The sequence below is a fragment of the Centrocercus urophasianus genome, unplaced genomic scaffold (genome assembly GCF_019232065.1).
Source record: "Centrocercus urophasianus isolate 14NV4802_14NV808 unplaced genomic scaffold, USGS_Curo_1.0 seq_24, whole genome shotgun sequence".
NCBI lineage: Eukaryota > Metazoa > Chordata > Aves > Galliformes > Phasianidae > Centrocercus > Centrocercus urophasianus.
This window is the reverse complement of record NW_024884800.1, coordinates 17,454,421-17,460,701: the sequence shown is the minus strand read 5'-3', so window position 1 is coordinate 17,460,701 and position 6,281 is coordinate 17,454,421. Positions and strand designations below refer to the sequence as shown.

The window sequence follows — 6,281 nt, the reverse complement described above, 5'->3', positions numbered from 1 at the left end:
GCAGCTGGGCGTGCAACGGGAGCTGCCCCTCCGCACCGCTGCCTGAGTGGACCTGTTTTCGTCGTCTTCCTCCTCTGTTCTTTCCTTGCTTTCTTCTTTTTTTTTTTCTTTTTATTCTCCAACTTCTTCGAAGTTTTGTCTCCCAGAGACAGCTGCAAATAAAGGAGCCCGTCCTCCGGTCGCGATCCAGGTAAAGCCCTCATCGGTTTCAAGGAGAAGAGAGCCGGGAAGGAGCAGGGGAAGCAGGCGGCGGTAGCGGGTCCTCTCAGGCAGCGGTGCGGAGGGGCAGCTCCCGTTGCACGCCCAGCTGCTGCTCCGCCAAACGCCGGCTGCGACGTCCCCGCCGTGCGCCCAGCGGGTGCTTCGTGAAGCTGCTGAGCTTCGGGTGACCGAGTGGCAGCAGAGCGGAGCTTGTGCGCGGTGCTTTGAGAGTCTGCTCTGAAGCTTTGCGCGTTGGCTCGCGTAATGAGTTAATCTAGGGAAGTGATAACGGTGATGCTGCTGTTAACCCTTTTAAAGAGAACTGTATGTTTGGAGGGCGTCCTCCTTTTTGCCTTCGAAGTTGTGTCGTTTGAGGATATAGGTACATAAATGGCTCTTAGGGGAGCTGCACGGTGCTGTTAAGGGTACATTGACTGCTTTTACAGCCAGACACATCGAGTGACCTTTACTTTTATGGCTTGTTAAATGGTTTGGATGAAATGTCTCCAGTATTTGTAACAAGAGAAAGTTAAAAGCATTCTGGAGATGCTGATCTCTGTATCTTCTGTAGATGTGGAGTTGCTCAATAGAGCTCCGTACAAGTAGGGGCTGTACCAGTAGCAGATGGGACAACATCTGATGATTCCTGGCAGTGCAGTGTGGCTGCTGGCTGGGGCAGGGCAGGGGGCAGCAGCCCTGCCATTGAGTCGCTGTGTTTTCTCTGGCACAAGGAAGGAGCCCCGTGGTATCCACGGTACGTAAACACGCATTACATTTGCCACTGTCCTCAGCTTTGTTTCAAAATGTGAGCGGTGTGAGCTTGTGTGTGGTGGGAAGGATAAACGGAGCCCCCAGAGAGCTGGCGGTTCGTTGTCAGCTTGGGAAGTGGAACGAGTGGATTGAGAACTATCAGCTGCTTTCATTGCCTTTCATTCTGTTTGCTCACACACATTGCATGTTGTGACACTGTCTCCCCTGTGAGCTAAGTTAAAGTTACTGCAAAAGCGGAGACTGACTTTGCATGATATTGGAGATATTCTCAAAATTTCCTCCCGCGTAGCAGCCTGAGATCTGCTCCCTGAGAAACCCCTGGGAGCCACGGTTGAGGGCAGCACAGGTGAAGCCCTCATTAGCCGTCCTGGGCGGATGCTGTGCACAGAGCCTGAGGTGCTCACTTCAGAGCAGCAGCTGGTGTCAGGAGCCCTGTCCTGCTTTGGTGGTGTGGGTGTGTTGGGGATGACACTGGAGGAGCTCAGCAGCAGGGGAGGGTGCTGGTTGGGCAGGTAGTGGTGGTCTGAAGTTCATTAAGGTAACGCATCCAAGCACCACCTGATTGTCATCTTGTTTGGCTAGGATTGTGTGTGTGAAGGATGCTCGCACAGCATCACACAGCAGCAGCAGCAGCACCAGGAGCAGTTCCTGCTGCCCCTTGGCCCCTGGGCAGCACAGGGAGCAGGGCTGGGCATGGTGTGGCGTCTGGTTGGAAGTCCTTTGAGCAAAGGCTTTTCCCGCTCCTGTTGAACCTACACTAAGGGAAGCAATAGATGAAAAGGATGCCAGTGTGAATGTGGCAGCTCTTGCCAAATCCTGGTTGCACCCAGCCCTGTTGCTGGAACAGGCTTATAGGGGATCCAGAAGGAGAACAGCTGCAGTGTTGTCCACTTGGAGCCAGGGCTGTACCCAGGCCGAGCTGGACCAGACTGAGCTGTGAAGCTGGCACTGCGCAGTGTGGGATCGCTGTCGTGGAGATGGGGCTTTGGTCCTGGTCTTCTCTGCAGGACGTGGCACAGTGCAGCGGGCTTGTGCTTGATTGCCAGCAGTGTCTGCCTGGGGCACAGTGTTGCCCACCACTGGATGAATGCAGAAGGTGATGGCTGTGGGCAGAGGGGACCCAGACTCATGGAAAGCTCTGGGCTTCCCCAGTAGTGGTTGGTTCAGCCTTTACTTCCCTGGAGTAACACCCAGACACCCATGTGTGTGTGGAGCTGCTCATGTAGCCAGGGAGCTTCAAACAGGATCACAGGCTTTGGTCTGTGTGTTTGTGGTGCAGGACACTGAAAAGGCTGAGGCAAAGGGCATGCATGAGGCAGAACTCTGCTCCTCTGGCAGGAGGGGTGTCCGTGTGCCTTTATGGAGGCAGATGAGGAGGAGTGAACTTTTCTGGCAGCTGAAAGCCTTTGCAGTCTGACCTCTAAAACTGTCCGGGAGAAACCACTGCCTCTGTTTTCCCTGTGGGAAGGAGGACGTGTCAGATGGGTGGTGATACTCCCCATGTTATTGCTAGATGGAGCTCAGAGGGCTGAGCGTATCTTCAGACCCATGTGGGAAATAGCAAGTGCATTACATGGCATGTGCAGACACACGGCCAAGTGGGAGCTGCTGCATATCTGAGCATGCAGGTTGTCATTTGCGGGTCCTTGTAGCTTTACTAATGTGAAAACTCTGCTAAGAAATAGCCAACATTTTAAAAGAATTAGCCTGTTCTTTGGGCAGAGGCTCTGGATGTGCACTTCTGCAGCCCTCCTGAACTTTGTGCAAACAGAGACACGCAGCCAAAATGTGCATTCTCTGAAAACCTCCTGCAGCCTGGAGCTTCCCTGCAGAAAGCTGCTCTGCTGCCTCGTGGCTCCTGTTCCTTGGTAGAGACGTTGTCTGTTCGTGGAGATGAGCCTTCGTGGGGCACTCAGCGTGGGTGTAACTCCACCAAGGCCCCGGGGCTCTGCCTGCATCCCGTCCCCTCGCGGCACACACGCAGTGCTTGTGTTGTGCGGGGGGTTCTGTGGCAGGCTGTCACACCAGCCCAAGTCAAGTGCCACGCACAAGTCTGCGCGCGTTATGTCAGCACAGTTACCTTTGTCAGCCAAATGCGTCGTCTCAGAGGAGCCCTCAGATGGGTCTGACAGGCCCTCCTCCCGCAGAGCTGTGCTGACCAGCACCCATTGCGTTTCCATCTCCCGTCCTGTGCTGCTTGCTCTGCCCTTTGCCTACCATGCGGGCTGCAGCCGGGGTTATCAGCCCGCGCTTCCTGGGTCAGCCCTTAGCCGCCTGAGAATGTTGGCACGGCGCGAGCGTTTGTGTTTGAGTGGGCTTGTATTTATTGTTCCAGGACCTCCGGAACTTCCGCACTGCCCTGCGACGTTTCTCTGCTTTCTTTTACAAAGGTTGTTCGTAGGGATTTGGGGAGCTCCCTTGCGTGGCCCCACTTCTAGTTCTGCTGACCTGAAAGATGTGCGGTAGCGTTGAATACTTTTCCCACTTCTGGAGTTGAGAGAACTTGGTTCTGACTGAAACATAGATAAGTTGTTCATGTCTGCAAATGTAAAGAGAAATGCTTCTGCTTTACACTGGCTGTACAGTTTTACCGTCAGCCTGTTGTGTTGACAGATGGCTGCTTTTTTTCCTGACATACCTGTAGCCATTATTTCTTGTCATACTGTTTAGCTTCCTTTACTAAATGTGTTATTTCCAGCTATTAATTGTGAAGTAGATTTTCTATTTATTACTTATTTATTTCTTCATTTGGCTCCCGTCCTGATCCTTATTTTAAGCAAAGTAAATTTTTTTGAATGCCACATTGCTCTTTTTGGAAGAAGGAGAGCTCTGCTGAAGTCTCTTTGAACATCTCCCATTGAACACTGCCACATTTGTTTTTATTTGGGTGTTTTGGTTCAGTTATTTTTGTGCCTGGTTGGTTGTGGTTTGGGGAAATTGACCTTTTAGAGGCATCGTGTTGGACCATGTTCTGTTTTCGTATCTCATATGCATTTGGGAGCTGTGACTTGTTTCCTCCCAGGAATCCTGCAGGATTTCCTTGTCCTAGAAAGCTGCCAAGTCCGTGTAGGTGGTTTGAGAGTATTTTTTTATTCTTTTCTTTTTAGCACCACAAACCCTCCAGCAATCTGCTACAAGCCTGAGATGACTAATTTCTCTCTGTACATCATAGACAGCTGCTCATCTGTTCTGCCAGTTCGTGGCGCAGCTCCCACCATGGGCACTGATCTCTCCTGGCCCACTTGGACGCAGGGCTCTGTCAGGGGACTGCAGCTCCCTGCTGGGCTCTCATGCTGGTCAGCTCTTTTTCTCGCTTCAGCGAGGCTGTAGCAAACAGCAGGCTGTGGGGCAGCACAGTGTTCCCCAGTTTGCCCAGTGGGCTCTGGAAGCAATGTGGTGGGCGTGCTGTGGGGAGGTGGTGGTCCGTCCTGGGGCAGTGGTCAGGCCAGAGCCTCCTGGGCACGTTGTCCTGGCTCTGTGCCACGGGCAGCAGCAGTCCCTGCAGGCGTTCCTGGGCTAAGTACTTGTGCAGTTGTGGATAGAGGTTTTAGGTTTCTTCTAGCTGAGTGAGGACCCTTCTCTCAGTGCCTCCTGGCAGCCTGACAGCACCAGCACCTCCTGCCTTGCAGCCCTGGCTCCTGCATCGCTCTGCCCACGCTCTGCGTGCTTCTCTGCCACATGGTGCAGTGCTGGCTGGGAGGAGAGGTGTGCAGCAGAGCCCAGGGTGGGCTCCTCATCCTCCTGCACAGAATGTCCAGCATGCCACGAGGCAAAACCAGAATGTGCTGGGTGAGCAACTGGCTGATGGGTCAGGTCCAAAGTGTGATAGTAAATGGAGTTCCATCAAGCTGGAGGCTGGTCAGTAGCAGGATTCTCCAGGGCAGTTCTCTTTGTTGTCTTCTTGACTTGAATGTAGAATTAGAAGATGTTTTGAGTAAGTTTGCTGATGTCGAGTGCAGAGGTGCCTCTGGAGTGATCCAGAGAAACAAGAGAGCTGGGCAATCACTGGTTGTATTCAGTTTAACAAGAGCAATACTGGATGCTGTGTCTGGGAGGGAGCAGCCCTGGCTGAACATACAGCACAGGGGATGGGACGCTGCAGAGGGAGCTGGGGGTCTTGGCCAACAGCAAGGGGAATGTGAAGGGGCTGTGGGGAGGCTGTATGGCGACCCAGCTCCTCACAGGGAGGCCCTGCCGTGACACGGTGTTCTCAGGACAGGCTCTGTGTGGGGCAGGACGTGCCCACAGCACAGTATGCGTGCTCCAGATGAGCTGTGCTACCTGGTGCTGCAGGTCTCCACACACTGCGCTTGGATTAGTTACAGTGAAGTTCCACTCATTAGGAGATCTGCATCGGACTCATCTGCATCCTCCGGGGGCTCTGCTTTGCCTTTTAGTCTGGGAGGTCACAAAGAAAGCTTGTTTCTGTGTGGTGTCAGGAAGAGGGAAGGTGGGCATACGTGCTCTGTTTGCTTTTTTTTTTTGCTTTTTTTTTTTTCCCATTTCCTTTGCATTTTGTTTGCTTTTCTTTCTCCACTCCGGATGGGTAGTGTTTAATCCCATCCAGAGGCTGTGGCAGAGCGCAGCAGGAGGACAGGGCCGTGCCCTGGGCTGGGGGTGAGGAAGGGAATGCTGTGCAGGCTTCTGTACAGCCCCACAGTGATGGCACCGCTCTGTGCTTTCTGACATTCAGCCATTCTTGTTCCTGAACATTGGAAGTTTGGGTTTAACCAGCAAGTCTGAGACCGTCTGCTCAGTGTCTTCTGCAGAGCCCTGAGGTCTGGGTGTGTTAAATGATCTTAGCACCACCTTTGGGCACGGTTCCCCTGTTGCACTGGCTTGAGGGTGGCCGGACACCCCAGAGTTTGCTGATGGGTGCTGGGCAGCCAGCCCCGATCCACCCATGGCTCAGCAGGGCTGTCAGCACGCTCTGCTCACTGCAGGACAGCTGTGGTGACCGTGGCACAAGTCTGGGTGGGCATCAAAAGGCCGAGCAATGCTGCCTGCTGCAGCCTGCCCAATCTTCCTACAGGATGATCAGATGGGAGCTGGGCAGCAGCCTGCGGGAGTGCCGGGTGAAGGGTTTGTGTGCAAGGAAACCAGGGAGTCAAACTGTTTTGCCCTGCTTAATTGGGACAATTAGCTAACTAGCTAATGAGAGGAGCCTTCCTGGTGTGTCTTTACCCTCGGAAACTGTTAATTAAAATCTTGGTAAATCCCAGCCTAGACAAAGCCTCTGCTATTAGCAAGAAGTAACCGGTGGCTGAACAGCAGCATTGTGTCCCTCAGCACAGGCACTGCCTTCTCCG

General features: G+C 53.3%; 1 protein-coding gene across 3 annotated transcripts in view; it reads left to right on the top strand.

Moving 5' to 3' along the window:
• Positions 1-143: 143 nt before the first annotated feature.
• The window catches only part of LOC122163888 (melatonin receptor type 1C), a 28,043-nt gene continuing 21,905 nt past the window's right edge, over positions 144-6,281 (top strand). For all 3 annotated transcript variants that reach the window (XR_006170065.1, XM_042825443.1, XM_042825442.1), the window contains exon 1: positions 144-190. The gene's annotated coding sequence lies outside the window, so the exon portion shown is untranslated. The remainder of the gene's footprint in view (positions 191-6,281) is intronic.